General features: G+C 47.1%; 1 protein-coding gene across 13 annotated transcripts in view; it reads right to left on the bottom strand.

Moving 5' to 3' along the window:
* The window catches only part of JADE2 (jade family PHD finger 2), a 143,961-nt gene that overhangs the window by 98,862 nt on the left and 26,836 nt on the right, over nt 1-18,263 (bottom strand). For all 13 annotated transcript variants that reach the window (XM_081502857.1, XM_081502852.1, XM_081502870.1 and 10 more), the window contains one exon: nt 17,156-17,436. The gene's annotated coding sequence lies outside the window, so the exon portion shown is untranslated. The remainder of the gene's footprint in view (nt 1-17,155; nt 17,437-18,263) is intronic.

Here is an 18,263-nt window from a genome sequence, read left to right as displayed (position 1 = left end):
CATGGGGTCACAAAGATTTGGACATGATATAGGTACCGAACAACAATGGTTTCGTGACATTACGTAAATACACATTACTGTACAACCATCACCACCATCCATCTCCAGGACTTTTTCATCAGCCCAAAATGAAACTGTGTACCCATTAAACAATAATTCCGCATACCTTAGCCTCATCCACTAGCCCACAACCACCATTCTACTTTCTGTCTCTATGAACTTGACTACTCCAGGTACCTTATACAAGTGGAATCATACAATATTTGTCTTCTTGTGTCTGGTTTATTTCACCTAGCGTAATATCTTCACAGTTCATCTGTACTGTCATATATGTCAGAATTCCCTTCCATTTTAAGAATGAATAATATTCCATTTTATGTATATACCTCATTTTGTTTAGTGATTCATCCATTGATGTGCATTTGCCTATTGTGAATTATACTGCTGTGAACACAAGTGTACAAACATCTGTTCAAGTCTCTGCTTTCAGTTATTTTAGGAGTATACCCAGAAATGGAATCACTGGATCATATGGTAATTCTTTGAGGAACTGCCATATCATTTCCCACAGCAGCTGCACCATTTTACATTCTCACTGGCAATGCACAGCGGTTCCAATTTCTCCATATCCTTACCAACACATGCTATTTTCTGTTCTGTTTAGTTTTTTTTTTTTTTAGTAGTAGTCATCCAAATGAGTGTGAAGTAGTATCTCACAGTGATTTTTTTTTTTTTAATTTCCTAATAATTAGTGATCGGAGAAGGCAATGGCACCCCACTCCAGTACTCTTGCCTGGAAAATCCCATGGACAGAGGAGCCTGGTAGGCTACAGTCCATGGGGTCGCTAAGAGTCGGACACGACTGAGCGACTTCACTTTCACTTTTCCCTTTCATGCACTGGAGAAGGAAATGGCAACCCACTCCAGTATTCTTGCCTGGAGAATCCCAGGGATGGCGGAGCCTGATGGGCTGCTGTCTATAGGGTCACACAGAGTCGGACACGACTGAAGCGACTTAGCAGCAATAATTAGTGATACTGAATACCTTTTTCATGTGTTTCTCTTCTTTGGAGAAATGTCTGTTCAGTCCTTTGTCCATTTTTAAATTTGGTTGTGTTTGTTTTGTTGTTGTTGAGTTGTGGGAATTCTTTATATATTCTGAATATTAACCCTTTATATGATTTGCAAATATTTCTCCCATTCTGTGGGTTGTCTTTTCACTATATGGTATTGGTATTGTCCTTTCATGCACAAAAGTTTTTTAACTTTGATGAAATCCAATTTATCTATTTTTCCTTTTGTTGTCTGTGCTCTTGGTGTCATTTGCAAGAAATCATTGCCAAATCCAAATGATATGGAGCTTTTCCCTTATGTTTTCTTTTTAAGAGTTTTATAGTTTAATGTGGTCTCCAGGTCTGAGGTCGGTGTTGCCTGTGTGTGCATGTAGGTGAGAGTGTTGAAGACGGGCGAGTGTAGCACATAGGAGCTCATAGAAGAGCAACTTTCTAAGTCTTGGCAAAAAACAAGCTGACAATAGAGACCTATCTTCATATTTTTAAGAAAGGGGCAGAAGGCATGTCAGGTGAGTTTGATCAACTTTCTTGTCCCCACTTTTCCCCTATAGATTCAGCAATAAGTGAAACTCTTAATGAAAAAGAGGGGTGCCCTTTGCTAGGAGTCCCCATGAGCATAAACTATAATTCTTTGTATATAGAAACAAATTACTGTAAAGTTTAATTTTACTCTTAAGAAAAAGAGTTTTATTGTTTAGCTCTATGTTTAGGTCTTTGAACCACTATGAGTTAATATTTGTATATGGTGTAAACTAAGGATCCAACTTCATTCTTTTAAATGTAGATATCCAGTTTTCCCAAAACTATTTGTTGAAAAGACTGTCCTTTCCTTTCAAGGGTGTCTTGGCACCCTTGTTAAAAACCATCTGACTATACATGCAAAGATTTATTTCTAGGCTCTCTATTATATTTCATTAGTCTCTGTGTCTGTCTCTATGCCAGTGCCACACTCTTTTGATTACTATAGCTTTGAAGTAAGTTTTGAGATTAAGTAATATGAGGCCTCCAAGTTTGTTCTTTTTCAAGACTGTTTTGGCAATTCAGGGTCCCTTGAGATTCCATATGAATTTTAGTGTGGATTTTTCTATATCTGGAAAAAACAGTGTCAGGATTTTGACAGTGATTATATTGACTCTTGTGACTTTAAGTAGGGCCTAGGCTAGCTAGAGGCATCTCACTGTGACCAGAAACCTGCAGTGCGTAAAAATGAATGGTGGTCTGAGCAGAAGGAGAAGGCACAGACTTAGTATATTGAAGGGTGGGGGCAAGAGGCTACCTTCTCTAAAATACCAAAATTTCTGGCTCCTCCTAGGCCTCTATCAGAGGCAGGTCTCCATGGCAGCAGTTTACCCATCGGTATAATGGGCATTGCATTCCTAAGCCACTGAAATGGCTCCTCTAGAATCAGATGGCTCCTCCTTTTCCTCCTTTAGGTTTTTCAGCTCCTGAAAAACCTTGTTAATCTGTTAGGACCTGTAACTCCCTATCCTGGCTCTTAGGGATATTAGCACTAATTTTGATGTAGCTGGGTCACTCCGACCCCTGACCAGTTCATTCTTCTAGTCCAGCCAGCTACCCCTTCCAGGAGGAGCATGTGTCCTCAAGACTGGGGGGAGTAAGAATGGGTAGTTCTGAGCCCCTGGGGAGTGGACGGCTGGCCAGAATACCTTTGTGAAGATTATAGAGATGGTCTCCCCATCCTGGTGCATCTTATAAGGGGATCTAGACCTCAGCAGGTGAGGTCCACCTGCAGCAGTGAAAGCAACGGTGGATGCAGGCAGCCTTCTTGTGCAGCCTAGACTCTTGAGAGATGACTCACTGGGCCCTAAGCCTTATCTCTGGCTCTGCCTCAGAAAAACTCCTACACTCAATCCATCGCTGAACACAAACAGATGGATAAATGAGTAGGGAGCACTCTGAACCCATAATGGGACTCAAGTCTCAGTTGTGAGTTGTGACACTCACTCACCTTACCTGCCTGGCCATCAGCACATAGGAGAGCCATTACTGCCCTACCTCTAGGAGGCATGGTTGGGGCTTCTGGCAACTCATCCCCTCTGGAAGGGGCTGTGTAACTCCAGCTCTGACAGAGGGCTCTGGGGTTTCTGGCACAGCCTGAATTTCTGTCTTAGGGTTCATATATGTGTGACTAATGGTCAGAAAATAAGGTCCTTGAGCCAAATGGGAACCTTTATCCTAGTTGTTTTTAAAGCATCCCAAACTTTATCAGGCTATCTGGAGTCATTTTAGATACAGAAGTAAAGCAGCAAGCAGGGAACAGTCTTCCTGTTTCAGAGATGAAATGACAGAGGCCTAGAAGACTGTGTCAGTGCTAGGAAGGGTCTCACCCAATTCAGCTTTTGTTTTGCCAAGTGAAATCTATCCATCTCTTCATTCATGCATTCATTCAGTGCCTACTACTGGACAGGTCCCTTGCCAGGGGCTGGGGATACAACAATGAGTAAGACAGAGCCTCTCTCTCATGGAAGGCACAGTCTGCTGGGGGATGCAGATGGTAGCAAACAACCAAATACACAAAAACCCCTCATGAGAGAAGTAATAAAACATGACTCCAGGGAAATATTTAACTAAAGAATATGACCTGGATCGAGAAATCAGTGAGGTCTTCTCTGAGAAAGCAGAGACCTGAAGGATGAGTCAGACAAAGGGAAAGGAACCGTATTTCAGGCAGAGGGAATAGAACGTGCAAAGGCCTGGGGACTGGAGGGACAGACCCAAAGAGGAAGGGTCACCTGGGGAGCTGGAGACCATAACCAACAGTTTGGGAGTCCTACTTATATTCTTCCACTATTCCTTACAGCTCAATGCTGCCCAGTCTCATGGCTCAGGTGCACTATCAGCCCCTATTGGGCTGCTCTCCAAGTGCCCAGGAGAACTTGAAGACAAACCACAGAGTGCAGAATATCAGAACTGTGCAAAGAACATATAAGGTGTATCCAACTTTGTTGAAGCCTCTTTAGGTCCCTACGATCCCTCTGGTTAAGTCTAGTTAAGACTAGAGGCCAAAGATTGAGTGCCGAATAGAAGACTTTTACTGCCACAGACACTGTGCCAGCAGTTTAGGTTGGAGAAGGGGCAGAAATGGAGTTGTTCATGAACTATCTCTGTTCTTTATTCAAAGAAAGATTTCTGAGTGTTGCTGATTGATGGGGATATCTAGCTTGTAGGTCAGGTGAGCACCGGGTTGGCTGGGAGTGCTCATCTGTGGACCTGAGGTATCTTCCTCAGGATTATGGTGTTTGCCAGCCTCTGTGTGTACACGATATGCCCAAATCAAGATTTGGGGGCCCAATCAGGCCTGCACTGATGTCAGCAGGCTAGATGGCCAGATTGGAGCTTATCACTGGCCACTGGCCTTCAATCCTTACATGTGTGTGGGGAGCTCCAGATTCCTTCCTCTTCCTCACCCCCACATGCTGTGTTGAATTCTACTTCCTCTCATCTTCCCCTGTGCCTGCCCTAGTCTAGGCTACCATTATTGCTCACCCAAAGGCATTCATTTCCTCCAAACTTATTACCTCCAGCTCATGGTCCATGAGTCATCTGTCTAAAATGTCACTTATCTTCTTAAAACCCTTCCTTGACTTCCTGTGGCCACTGGGACAAAGCCCTGAGGTTTGCACACCCAAGCAGTTGACTTCTCCAACCACATCCTTCTCACACACTAGGCTCAGCCACAGTGAATTTCTAGTTTCTCGAAAGTCATGCTCCCTCTCACTGTTAGGCCTTGGCTAGTAGTGTTCCTTGTGTGGAATGCTCTTCTCACCTTCACCTGACCACCTCCTGCCTATTTTTCAAGTGTCAATTTATATGCCAATACCTTGGAGCTTTCCCTGACATCCTTAAATTAAAGTTAGGTAGTCACACCTTAGGGTTTCCCAGGTGGCTCTGTGGTAAAGAAACTGCTTGCCAATGCAGGAGATATAAAAGACTCAGGTTCAATCCCTGGGTTGGGAAGATCCTCTGGAGGAAGAAATGGGAGCCTGGCAGGCTACAGTCCATAGGGTCACAAAAGGTCAGACACGACTGAAGCAACTTAGCACACACGCACACATAGTCCCACTCTGATAAGCCCCAGTCCCTTCTTTTTAAAATATTTATTTGAATTGGAGTGTGTTGGGTGGAAATGTGATACCTAGGGTCATTTAGGTAAGACATCTACCCAGTATTCCTCAAACTGCCTGGAAATGTGGGCTGGAACCCCTGGAGAAGGAGATGTCAGCACAGCCCTGCTTCTTTCTCTAGCTCCTACTCTAAGGAGGGTAAATGGTCCCTTTGGTGGGTTCTTCTCCTGAGCCACACTGTCAGGAGAACCACTGCTTTGTGAGCAGGGCCCAGAGCAGGGTTCCAGGCTGACCAGCCAGAACATTGGATGTACAGGGGTCAGGCAAGGGCCTAGTTTGGAGAAAAGAAGGCCAGGGTTCAAACTCGGCCTCTCTATCTGCCCAAGAGCCCATGCCATCAACACTGCCTGACTTCCTGCTCAGTTCAGTCTGGCCTTGCAGTGGGGGTTGTGCTAGCCCCAGAGGATTCTCCAGCAGCCTGTTTGCCTCTGAACTTGAGTTTCTGGCTCTTGAGTGAACAGAATGAATATCCGCCTGTGAATGAGAAATGCTTCCCCAGGGCTCTGTTCTTTTAAAGAAATCAAGGGGTCCCATAGTCGGACATTGAGGACTTTTTTCCAAAGCCAACACAAGTCACCACTCTCTGAAAACTTCCACCACCTCTGCTCCTCCCTACCACCACCCTGCCACCACCACGTCAAGAGGTGATGGAAGGTTCTCAAAGGCCCTGTCTCCTATTGTGTGTGCCTGACTGTTGACTGGGGTGAGTTCTAGGGAGAGGAGAGTTGGTAGATCACACACTCACTGTACTGTGTATGGCTCTACAATGTGGGAATGTTTTTACAAGCATGGATAACTCCTATAATTAAAGATACAAATCTAGTAAAAAGTTTCATCCCATAGGCTATAGGTTCAGAAGGTGAAAAGGAAGACTTGATAGGTGAGACACCACTGGAGCTGGGCCTGGTCAGGAGGGCAGCAGTAGCAAGGGGGCCTTTGGATCAGGGAAAGGCAAGATGCAAGGCTCAAAAATGAGAGAGCTTTAGGAGCAGAGGACAAAAAAGGATGGGCACACACTGGGCTGGAGGAGGAGTTTATAGAAGACTTCTGAGAGGTGAATTAGCACTGTAGGATGTAACACCTTGGATTCCAGACCAAGAATTTATATTAAGGGGCTTCTGAAACAGAAAGATGTGACCTGAGCTAGGCCTTGGGCTTGGAAATGGCAAAAATGAGAGAAAGGCCAGGCCTGTCAGGAGGCTATTTGTACTTCCCAGTGAGAAGAGCAACAGTCAGGGGAAAGAGGTTCCTGGATGAATAAGCTGGGCTGGCCAGAACCTCAGCACTGAGGACCCACCCTCTACCTGCACTGCAGATCTCCCCAAAGCCTTGCTGGGCACTTGCAGCTCTGCCTGAGGTTCCTGGTTCATCTGTGGCTAGAGACAAGGTGACATATCAGTGTACCTTTGGTTCAGTCTCACTTGCCCACCCTGACCCAGAAAGAAGGTGGTGCCAACTGGACCTCTGGGGGCCTCCAGTTCCTTTTGCCTTCACAGTAGAACTCCAGAGCAGCTGTTTGATTTTGGGTCACCTCGTGATTCATTTGCATATCATATTTCCCTGGTTCCCAGAGGAAAAGCAAGCCTGTATACCACCAAAAAAGTTACTAGTATGTGCCAACTTGAGCCAGATGACTATTCTCACACTGGAAGGCAACCTGCAAGAGGCACGACAAGTGCTCTGGCAATGCTGGGGGTTCCCAAGGGTTCCAGAGAGGCGCAGACACCTCAAGGGGCTGGGTCTGACAGCAGGAAGGGTAGGCTAGCATCCCCCACCCTGCGAACCTCCCATCCCTGCCTCCTGCCCCATCAGAGGCTGTTGGGGACAGTCATGCCTAAGGGGCCATCCAGGGGCACTTAAGGACCTACACAGAATGAACTGGGCCTTGGGCGGGTTCTTCAAGATCAAAGAACCCTCCCTTCTCCTCTTCATAATTATAGTTCTCCCACTATTATGACCAGGTACCAAAGATTCAAAGTTGAAAGAAAACCCAGTGAGCAGAGAGAGAGAGCACTTTCTCCCTTCTCTGACTCCTCCAAGGTGCTTAGTGGAAAGAGATCAAGGCCACTGCAACCCGAAAGGGCCCAGACCCTTCAGAGCCTAATGAACACATTAGGCTAGGAAAATCTCTTCCTCTACCTCTGGTGGTCTCTCAGCCAAGAGCTCTGGGGTCCGCTCTTCCCTTTGCCTGGAGGCCTGTTCACACCTGGCCCCACGGAGGCTGAGGAACGCCTGCTCTTTCAGGAAGGTATCACCTCTTCTGTGAAGTGTTCCATTACCACTCCACTAGCACGCTCCCCTCCTCCATTGTTTCCATGTCTTGTATTTAGCCTATCACTGCATATTGCACCCTCTGCTGTTTTGCTTTATTTATGGTCTGGTGTGATGTCATGTGAGCCTTCCTCTGCTCTAGGTCCCCAGTGGGTAGCCTAGTGTCTGCCTCATTGAGCAGGAACTCAGCAAGCATTGGTGAGCCACAAAGCACAGTCCTAGATTTCCCAAGCCAATTCCAGGCCATTTGGGGATGCTTTACCCTTCCTCACCACCCCCTAATAGTTACCCGTAGCCTCCAACAGCTCTCTACCCCAACCTGAGTTTGGAACAGGATATCAGTCAGTCACACCTAGAGATGTCTTTCTTGAAAAGGTCCTCAGACTAGCAGCCTGTAGAGGTCCCCCAAGTTCTCAGTGAACTTTGCAATCGGACCAAGGCAGAGTGGGGAAGGCTGGAGCTGTGGAGGTTGACCCTTATGCAGTAGCAGTGTGGTGATGATTGACAGCCCATGTACAATAAGAAGCATGGGCTGTGACCCAGGGGAAGTGAACATGCTGTCTACTCAGGGTGTCCTGACACTCCATCTGGAAGTGGACGTTGGACCCAGGACAGTATCCAGCTTGGGAAATGGGCAGGACACTCGAAACTCGCCAGGCAGGTAGAAGACCGCGGCCACCCTCCATAAAGCAAAATCCCCGATCCATCTCTTCCACCCTCAAGATAAAGATCCAAGGTCCAAGCAGGCCTTGGCAGTGAGGAGAGAGCCAGCCTTGGCCACAGGCGCACTGGCAGTACTAGCTGCCCCCTTGGATGCCCCAGCTCTAGGCTTCTTGCTCCAGACTTTGCATTCCTCCAGAATGCCAGTGCCCTCTGTTACTGGTCACTTGGCCAAGTCAGAGCCTTGCCCTCCTTCTGCCAGGGCAGCTTTTTGTGGGCTTCTCAAGCCTTAGAATTCTCTGGCTGGCTGATGGCTCATCTTCTGCTTAGCCAGGCTCCAATGCTGGGCTCACCCCCAACTTGAGTCAGCACCCAGCTGGCTGCTCAAGCCCTGGCTCTGGTCTCTAAGAGGTCTCTGGGCAAATCTGCAGCTCAGCACTAAACACATTTGCATTTGGTCTCTTCAGTTCATTGATCAGGAATCATATGATCTTTTAAAAACACAGCTGGTAGAGTTGCCCATCTGTGCTTCTGCATTTGGATCATAAATTGGGCTGCCTAGAATTTATTTAAACCTGCAGGTCTGAGTGCAGAGTAAGGTGGCTCTCACAGTGTCTCCTGTGATGATCTCCTCATTTTCTGGATCACCCTAATTCTTGGGACCACTCTTGGCTGGGTTTCTAGGACTTGGTCTGTTTTTAATGCTCATTTGTCTCCTGAGTTCTTCTAAGGACTATTTCCTCTGGACACTGAGATTCTCTAATTGCAGGGTAAAGCACTTATATGCACTCCTCCCCTAAACCTGCACCACACACACACACACACACACACACACGATTCCCAGACAATATGGGTCAGAAGTCCTTAGCCAGGCCAGTAACCTAAGATAGTGATGTTCTATATGCTCCCCTTCCCCCTCCATCCTTTGAACTATACACAGAAACATTGCTGAGAGACTGCCATGTGTCCCCTGATATCTGGTCTAGCTGAGCACATGGCATCCAAAATAAATACTACATTTCCCAGCCTCTTTTCCAGCTATATGACTGAGTTTTGGTCAATGAGATATAAGTAGGATGGTATATCCAACTTCTAAAGTATCTTTAAAGGGAAAGGCATACCCTACTTTCTTCATGCTAGCCACAAATCACCTTCTGTGATATGATAGCTGGAGTTAGAGCAGCCACATTAGAACATGAGGATGAAACCACTCTGTGAAGATGGCAGATATGGTAGCCCATCTTCTGAGATGGCCTCCAGTGATTCTCAACTTCTGGTATGTCCTTGTTTCATTCTCTCCCATATTCAACGGGACTAACATGTACCCAATAGGGTATTGCAGAAATGATAGTGCGACTTCTGAGATTCCTTCATAAAAGACATTGCAGCTTCTGCCTTATTCTCTTTTGGATCACCTGCTCTAGGCTAGTGGAAGCCAGCTGCCATGCTGTAAGCACACTCAAGCAACCCTATGGAGGATTATAGGTGGTGAGGAACTGAGGTTTCCTGCCAACAGCCAGAACCAATTTGCTGGCAATGCTGCAGTGCCAGTCAAGCCTTCAAGTGATCACAGCTCCCTTAGACTACAACCTTATGAGAAAGCTTAAGCTGGAACCACCTAGAAAAGTCACTCCTGAATTACTGACACAAAAACTGTGAGATAATAAATGCTTATTGTTGTTTTAAGCCACTGAGTTTTGAGGTAATTTGTTTATACAACAATAGAGGAGAGCAACAAAACAGGAGTCTTGACCCTCTGAAACTGTGGAGGGCCTTAGCAACTCGTACATTTATCTCCGATGTTTTTTGAAGAGATATTAACTTCTCTTATTTTCATAGCTATTATCTTGAGTTTTCTGTCATTCCTATTCCTAGTTTTACTTTGGAATCACTCATTCAGAGACTCTTTTAAGAACTGCTAACTGAAAGTGCCTTGGGAGGCCATCCCCATCATTCCTGCTGCTAGTGGCATGTTGAGGCCTAAATCTTCCCAAGATGATGGGTAGTTAATGTCTAAAAATGTCTGTAAAAGAAATTTTATAATGAGAAGCACTGGCCAAGGATGAAGAGACCCTGGCTCCACCCCCTCCTGAGTGCTTTCACTTATTTAACAATTTGGTGACCTTACCTGGCACAGAGAGACACTGTCTTTATATGGGATATCCATGCGGCTCAAAAATATGTGTAAATAAGCAATTTGGGGAGTGCCAAGCTGCTCTACTGACTGAAGAAAGCACTCTCGCTGTGGGTCTGGCTGTTTCTGGATGGAGCCAGCCTGCCTCAGAATTTACAGATGTTCCTTTCATGGACCAGCTTTCAGGTGTGCATCTCCATGGCCTACTGAACAAATCCTCACCAGTGATGAGACACCCTGCTCAGATCCACTCAGCCATGGCAGTTGACAGGGTAGAGTGATGGCAGCCCTGTTAGCCTAGTTTTTAACTAAAACACTTCTTCCCATTGCCCTGGTTGCAAGACAATGGTCAGCCCTGGGACACTCCCTTGCCACCCCGTGTCCTGCTTCGTTAGAGATCACAATTCCCAAGTGGACTAAGCACCCAACATGATTCCTGACCCCCAGCATCACAGTTCCCAGACCTGCTTAAGACTCCTCACCTTCTCCCATTGGCTCTTGCCACACTGTGGGATACCTTCTCTCTGAAATCTTAGCCTCCTCTACCAGAGGCCTTCATCTCCGGCTTTCTAGATTTTTCCAGTCTGCTCTCCACTCCTGCTCTAGCACTTTAACAAAGAACTTCTGTCTCAAGGGGCTTCAGTTGATTCTCCAGCCTGGTCTGGAGAATTGTCTGAACAACCAACAAATTTCTTAAACCCTATATTAGATACTATAACAAACAAATTCCAAAATATATACTGGCTCAGACAATATCACTGATTTCTTGTTCAGCTCACATAGGTGTTTCTAATTGGTGGTGTCTGTCCTCCAAGTGATGATTCAGGGACCAAGATCCTTCCACCTTGTGGCTCTGCTGTCTCCAACATGTGATTTCCAAGGGGACCTCAAACTAAAAGGAGAAAAGAAGGGTGGAGAAGGCACATCTGCTTCTTAACTATTTGGGGCTGGAAAATACACTGATCAACAACTGATCACAGATGTCATCCCTGATCAACATCTCACTGGCAAAAATGTGTCACTTGACTCCTCTCAGATATAGCAGATGTGAAGGAAGCAGTGTATGCTGGAAAATGTAGCCCCTGCTGGGAAGCCCCTTTCTAGTTTCAGCTCTGTTCTATGGAAGGACAAGGGATATACTGTTTTTTTTTGGTTTTTTTTTTTGTGAACAGTTAGCTCTCTTGGCTACACACTCAGAAGGAAGTAAACCTTCTTCCACAACTGTCTTGCAAGACTGCAGCCCATGCACTACAGGCCGACCTACCTTCCTGGTTTCCATGTCCTGGAGAAAACCCCAACGAGGCTAGGTCAACATCAATGCAGATTTATGAACTCCAAAGCCACCAGGGCCCCTGTACTGCTAGGCCTGGATCAGATTCTCTGCTATTTCCCCTAACACGTGTTCCAAACACCCTCTCCTTGCCCTCAGCCACTCTCCAACCTGCATTCTCAACAATTGCGGATTTTAGGGCTGAAGACTTGATGCCTCTCCACTCCTTCCCCTGCCCTCTCCTCCCCAGCCACACTCATATAAATTTGTCCGTGTCCACATTCCCTCCAGCTTCACAGTCCGACCCGCTCCTTAGATTTCAGACCTGTGTGTGTCCATCTGCCTTTGGATGCCCCTACCCGCATGCACATAGGTCCTTCATACTCACCACATCTCAAACTGAACTCACCAATGTCCAGCTTCTCCCCCTCCCCCAAACCTGCTTCTCCTCCTGTGGTTTCTTTCTTCTGAAATGGCCACACCCTAACCATGTAGTTGTCCTTGCTGAAAACACGTCATCATTGTCTCATTTCTCAGGTTAAATCCTGGCCAAAACATTTCTTGAATCAGTTCCCTCCACTTGTTTTCTCAGTTCAGGTCATCCCTTATGCTCAGATGCCTGGAGCCACTGCCAAACAGGTATTTATGCCTGTAGTCTGTTCCCCTCCAACCACTCTCCACAGGAGCCAGAGTGACAGTTCTACAGTACAAATCTGCCCACAGCACTCCTCCCAAAGCACTCTGCACAGAGGGGCTGACTCCTCCTGTCCTGGGAGCACTGGGGCTCACTTCCTACCACATGACTGGCCTTGGCAGTAGACTCACACTCATGTCTCCCACTGGACCTCCATGGGGCCCTGGGAGAAGGCCAGAAAGAAGCATGGCCTCCCACTTTTAAGATAAGAAAACCTGTTCATAGGAGATGAGGTGATTGCCCAAGGGTATTTGTTCTTTTTTACTGTGAGGCAGGTATTTGTTCTTTTCTACCATGTCACAGACCCACTCTGCTGAAGTAACACCCTGTGGTGCCAACACAGACCCTGGACTCTGTGAAAAACTGCCTCAGACACCACCCTAGCCCCTTCGGTCATCATATATCTTGCATGTCAGCCATTCCCTTGGGTAAGGAATTATTGGAACAGACACCCACCCAAGCTGACTCCAGCATAAAGAAGACTCTCACAGAATCCAAATGCACAGAGTCATCTCAGGAACTGGAAGCTCATCAGACAACCATTCCATCTTTAGTGCTGGACTACAGGCCCTTTCTCCCTGCATTTCTAATCTCTTCCCTTTTTCACAAAACCCTTAACCATCTTTTACAAGACCCAACATGATCACCGGTTCTGAGTCATCCTGACTCACGACTCCAGGGCCCACCATCAAAGAAGTAGTGTCAGGGACGTGGGAGCACTTGGCTGGCCCAGCCTGGATGCTTGTTGGTCCTCTCAGGCTAGGCTTTCCGCCCTGGCCCATCATTTGGAACACGTACAACATGTCAGCTGGTACAAACAGGGCAATAGGGGTTGCTGGAAGGGGAATTCCAAGGAGTATTGTAGGGAGGGAGTCAATTACAAGTGTAGGGAAAACTGTGAAAGATGTTGAATTTAGTGGGTGTCCTGAATAACTTACCCACCTAGGTTCTTTCTGCTTTTTGTTGTCTTTGACTAGACATTTCTCAGCTCTAAAGATGGAAGTGAAGTTGTAAAACCTTGATAGTAATGCAAATAATTCCTGTTCACAGTAATACAAATTGTGTCTAGTGGAACACAACTGACTATTGCCTTGTGCATACTGGCCAATTTTGCATCCATTTCTGAAATGATTTCAGCATTCCTTATCTGACTATCATGTGTGATACTGTGAGTTCTCCTCTGAATTGATTGTAATGTTTTAGTGGTTCTCTTATTAATTAATGAGTTAAACTAAATCTTTGACATGTTAATTTTATATCATGGGACAGACATGATTATATCCTCTTTTAAAAGTTATCATTAAATACAGACAAAGTTTGTAGGATCACATACTCACTTTAGAAATATTAATGATTAGAGAAAAAAATTTAGGATACACAAAAAACTGTTAGAGTTCACCTGTGGGGAAAATGGAGGGTGGAGGCACTTAACTTTTCATTTTATATTTTTTTGTACTATTTCAATTTTTAAACTGTGTTATAAGAATTTCAGTGGAGGCCGCCTTGGCCAGGCAAAGGTTTAAGGGTCATCTGTTTTCTTTTTTAAAACTTTTCCCTATAAAAAATTAATACCATTAACTTTATAGTTATTTGTTAAGCTGTACATATGGGTGTTTGGACTTTGTTGATTATATGTTATATTTTAAAATTTAAAAATTGGATACTTGTTGGGACTTCCCCAGTGGTCCAGTGGCAAGCCTCTGTGCTTCCAATGCAGGGGCCCCAGGTTCAATCCCTGGTGGGGGACCTAGATCCCACAAGCCACAAATATGAAAAAATAAGAGTCTGCATGCCACAACTCGGCACAGCCAAGGAAAAAAAATCTGATACTTTAAAATTTAAAGGGAAAAGCAAATCAAATAAGAAAAACTACATCTTGGCATATTGCTCCAAGCCAGCCCTGGGCAGCCAGTGGTGGTTATGATGTACTGCCTGTCTTCAGGGAAGAGGATAAGGTTCAGGCTACACCCACAGGTCAAAGGGCTCCAGGCACCCTCCCTCCACACACACTCTGTATCAGGGCTGTCCAGGAGAGGGACCTTCCTTGTTGTTCAATATTGTCACATCCCCTCCCTCTCTCTCTCTTGGCAGCCCAACGCAGGGAACACTGATGGAAGATCATGCCAGAATGGGAACATTCCTTCTCCCTCCCCTTCCTCCCCTGACAACTGAGAGGCATCCCGCCCTCCCTGGCTGGCCACTGGAAGGAAAGAATCACTGCCAAACCACTGCTTGCACAACAATGCGCTTCTGAGCAGGGTACATACAATTTTTGTCATTTGAATCCTGTGTTCCTCCTGACTTACATGATGGTGCAGATATACTCTGGCTTCCATGCTCAAGGGAGGCTCATCCACTAGTAGTGGCTTCACATTCTTTTGTCTTCATTAACCAACCTATAAACTGGCATTTAAGTTCATGAGGATAAAACCTTCCTTCCAGGGATTTCTCCAGGCTTGGATGTTTGTCTCTGCTGTTCTCTTGTGTGTGTGTGGTGAAGGAGGCAATACCCACAGGCAGTGGGACCATCTCTAGGCCCCTGACCTTTGGCATGAGTGTATACCATCCCTTGCATTTGGCACATCTGCACACAGGTGCTTTGCTACTGAACTCTGGTCTAGGAAAACTGAGGAAGAAGGCAGGCAGGAGCCCAGTACTCCTCTCACTTGCTGGACACTCACAGCTGGCCTGACCAGAGCTGACCCTTCCCACTCTACCTACTAAGCACAGCATCGTGGTCACCCCTGAATCCTGGGGCTGCTGCTCCAGGTGCTCCAGAACACCCTCCACTGCCACAGGGAGGGAGCATTTCACTCCTAGTGCCACTACTTGTGATGTTTGAGCCCAGATACCCAATGTCGTGTGACTACATCACTCTCTCCCTTCAGCCCTCAGTGGCTCCCCATTGCCTGCAGGATCAAGTCCAAGCTCCATGGCCTGGCCTTCAAGTCCCTAGATTTGCAATCTGGACCCAGGTATACCTCTGGCACCATCTCCCAACACCATGTACCCCCCTGTCTAACCATTCATTCAGCCCAGGCACACTGGAGTTCAACTTATGCATAAGTTTAAAGGCTGTTTTCCAAACCTCTTAGCTGCAGCAAATGCCTCATTTCAATGACAGCCTCTTATTAACTGATGTCATCAGAATTACACTATACAGATGCAGATGCAGGCGTGCCAATGCCTGTTCTAATGCAGGGCCTTACCCTGGTGCTCACACCACCCTTGAGGCTGCACCTGGCTGAACATCACACAGACCACTCTCTAGAATGGCTCTCTCCCCGGGAGCAGCTGCAGATTCCTCCCACCTCCCCAGAGCTCACTGCTGTGGAGCAGAGGCAGTTGTATTAGGACATATCACAGCATCTTGCTGCCAAAGTGACAACTACAATTATGTTTTGGCCAACAGCTAGAGATGAGAGAATGTACAGCCAAGGCCTCATGGGCCTTCATGACTCAGCAGATTGTGCTGTGTGTCCAACTGGTAGGTGAGGTGGGCCCAACCTGCCCACTGCCCAAGCCCTCCCTTGGTAGGCAAACTGCTGGCTACAACCTCGAGTTAATACCTGGGGCCCTCAGGTGAAGTCCTTCACTACGGTGTGATAATTAATCCCCCAAGGGACACCCTAGGCCCAGAGGAGAGAAACAGTAGAGTGGTCATGCCCACGCATGGCCCAAACCAAAGACAGACAATTGATTCCTTGGCAAGGGCAGGGGCAGGCCGTGCAAAGCCAAGCTGCCTGGGGATGAGCGCCATCACACAGGGCAGCCTGATGCGGGGGGACGCTTGTGATGGACAGAGAGTCTCTTGAGGCTCAGGACACCACCTCCACGAGGAATCTTGGTGTCAAAGGCTGTGAGCAGAGGATGGTGTCAGTGTAGGGGCCCAGATGATGCAGCAAGAACAAGCACACAGCAGCGGCAGCTCCCACTTACTGAGCCCTTCCGAGTGCCTGGCAATGTGCTAACCACTTTGCATATGTTCCTTCTTTGCATCTTCCCCATAACCCAGTGAGGTAAATTCTGTTATTATCTCCACTTTACCAGGGAGGAAACTGAGTCTAAGAGAGGAATGTGATGGTGGCCGTGAAGCTGGCACATGTGCAGACAGAATCGGAGCCCAGATAGCCTGGCTCCAGAGCTCAACTGGTTTGTGTTCTCATCATCTTGGTTCGACCTTTTCAATCTAGTCTTGGTTGCAGGAAAATTAAGAGACCCCCCCCCAGCACATTCCTCACAGACTGTCAGTTGAGTTGGGGCCTCCAAATAGACTTTGACCTGGAAGCCAAGATATTACCAAGGAAAATAAACAACAGCTATTTCAGGTGACAGGTACTGGGCTATGGAATTGGAAGGAGAAAAAAAGCTATCAGGATTTCCTCAAAGTTCATATTTGCATGTTCAGCAGAACAAGCGTCACCAGAAAGCTGCTCTGTGGCCAGCGTTGCCCCTGGAGACAGGGCAGGAGCAGGAACGGTCCTTTCTCTCTGACCCGTAGGCCTTCCCCTAGCCCAGGGCTTGCCTCTTATTCAGCCCTGAACTGGGCTCTGGCTGAGGCCCTGGGAGGGGCGGGCTCAGGCTCTTGGAGTACCCTGAGGAGCACTGTTGCCCTTTTCAGGCCCCTTGTTGAGGCAGAACCTGCTTGTCCACACATCCTGCCCAAAGGCATACAGAGTGGAGGCAGTAGACTAACAACTCTGTTCTACATGCTTCCAAAGTGGGCATCTGAAAGACTGGCAAGGCTGAGACATGGAAGCATTTGTATTTCAAGTGACTGCTGCCCATGAATCACCAATTTCATTCTGTGCTCTCAGCTCTGTGAAGGCATCATTTCCACCCAGCCTCACATGGAGCTGGCGGCCAGAGCCTCTTAGTGGGGCTATAAATAGCAGATCATCAACTCACCTCTTCTGAGCTCATCACAGGCTCCTGGGTTTACTGCGTGTCTTCCTGCTGCCTGCATGTCACCATCACTCAGATTTCCCAGGTGAGGCGTGGCTGAGAGACCCAGGGCATGTTCTGGGGGCTGCAGGGTTTGGATTTTCAGAGCTGTTCAGGGTGACAGCAAGGGCAATGGCAGACTTTTGAAGAGCTCGGCATTTAGGGCGTCATAATTATAATCTTGGGTCTCTGAGATCCTCTCCAATTAAACACAGTAGAAAGGGACTGTCATTTCTCCAGAAGTCCTAGAAATAAAAGGCAAAGGACTCACCAAACACATACCCAGAGAAAGCCACCCAGAGCGGGTAGCAAGAAATGAGAGGTTTCATGCCTTCCTGCGGACTTGTCTCCTAACACTGAATGAAATACTTTATGGCTCTCCAGCTTCAGAAGTGAGATACACTGAATGAAATATTTTATGGCTCCCTGGCTTCAGAAGTCAGATCACATTTTTTTAGTATTACTCAGAGCTACCATTATGGGGTGCTCCCTGCGTGCCAGGCTCTGTGCCTAGCCTTGGCATGTAGCATCTCATCAAGTCATCACAACAACCATATTGAGTTAACTGCTAGTGGCACTGGCTTTCTATTGGTGAGGAGGCTGAGGTTCCCAGAGTCTCAGGGACAGGGCTGCTGGATTCCAGAGCCCAGTCTCTGAACCACCACATTTTCTGCCTCCTGCAGAGGAAGACTGTGTGTCTACTTCCATGTTCACATGTAGCCATGCATGTGTCCATGCACATGTGCGAACAGAAGGATCTGAACCATAGTCTTTTCCCAGCTTCACATATTCCATGACTACAGTAGGAGCCAGATGCTAGTAGTCATGTTCCCCCAAGTCCCAGGGCTCTTTGGCATCATGAACGTCCCCCATCGTCATCCTCTCCTAATTGTGATCTTCTTCTAGGTTCTCCTGCAGGAGGGGCCCAGCCTCCATTTGGCTCTTGAGGCCCAACTTGATGGTATTCCTCATGCCTCCCTCCCCTCAGGCCTTAAACAGTCAGAGGTCAGGTGAGACTCCATCACTCCCCTTTGCTCTCCCCCTACTTCCCACCCTGAGGGCAGCCTCCCTC

Source organism: Giraffa tippelskirchi, chromosome 6 (genome assembly GCF_054371585.1).
Source record: "Giraffa tippelskirchi isolate mGirTip1 chromosome 6, T2T-mGirTip1v1.2.pri, whole genome shotgun sequence".
Lineage (NCBI taxonomy): Eukaryota > Metazoa > Chordata > Mammalia > Artiodactyla > Giraffidae > Giraffa > Giraffa tippelskirchi.
Note: the sequence above shows the minus strand (reverse complement) of the source record. Positions and strands in the feature narration are given on the sequence as shown.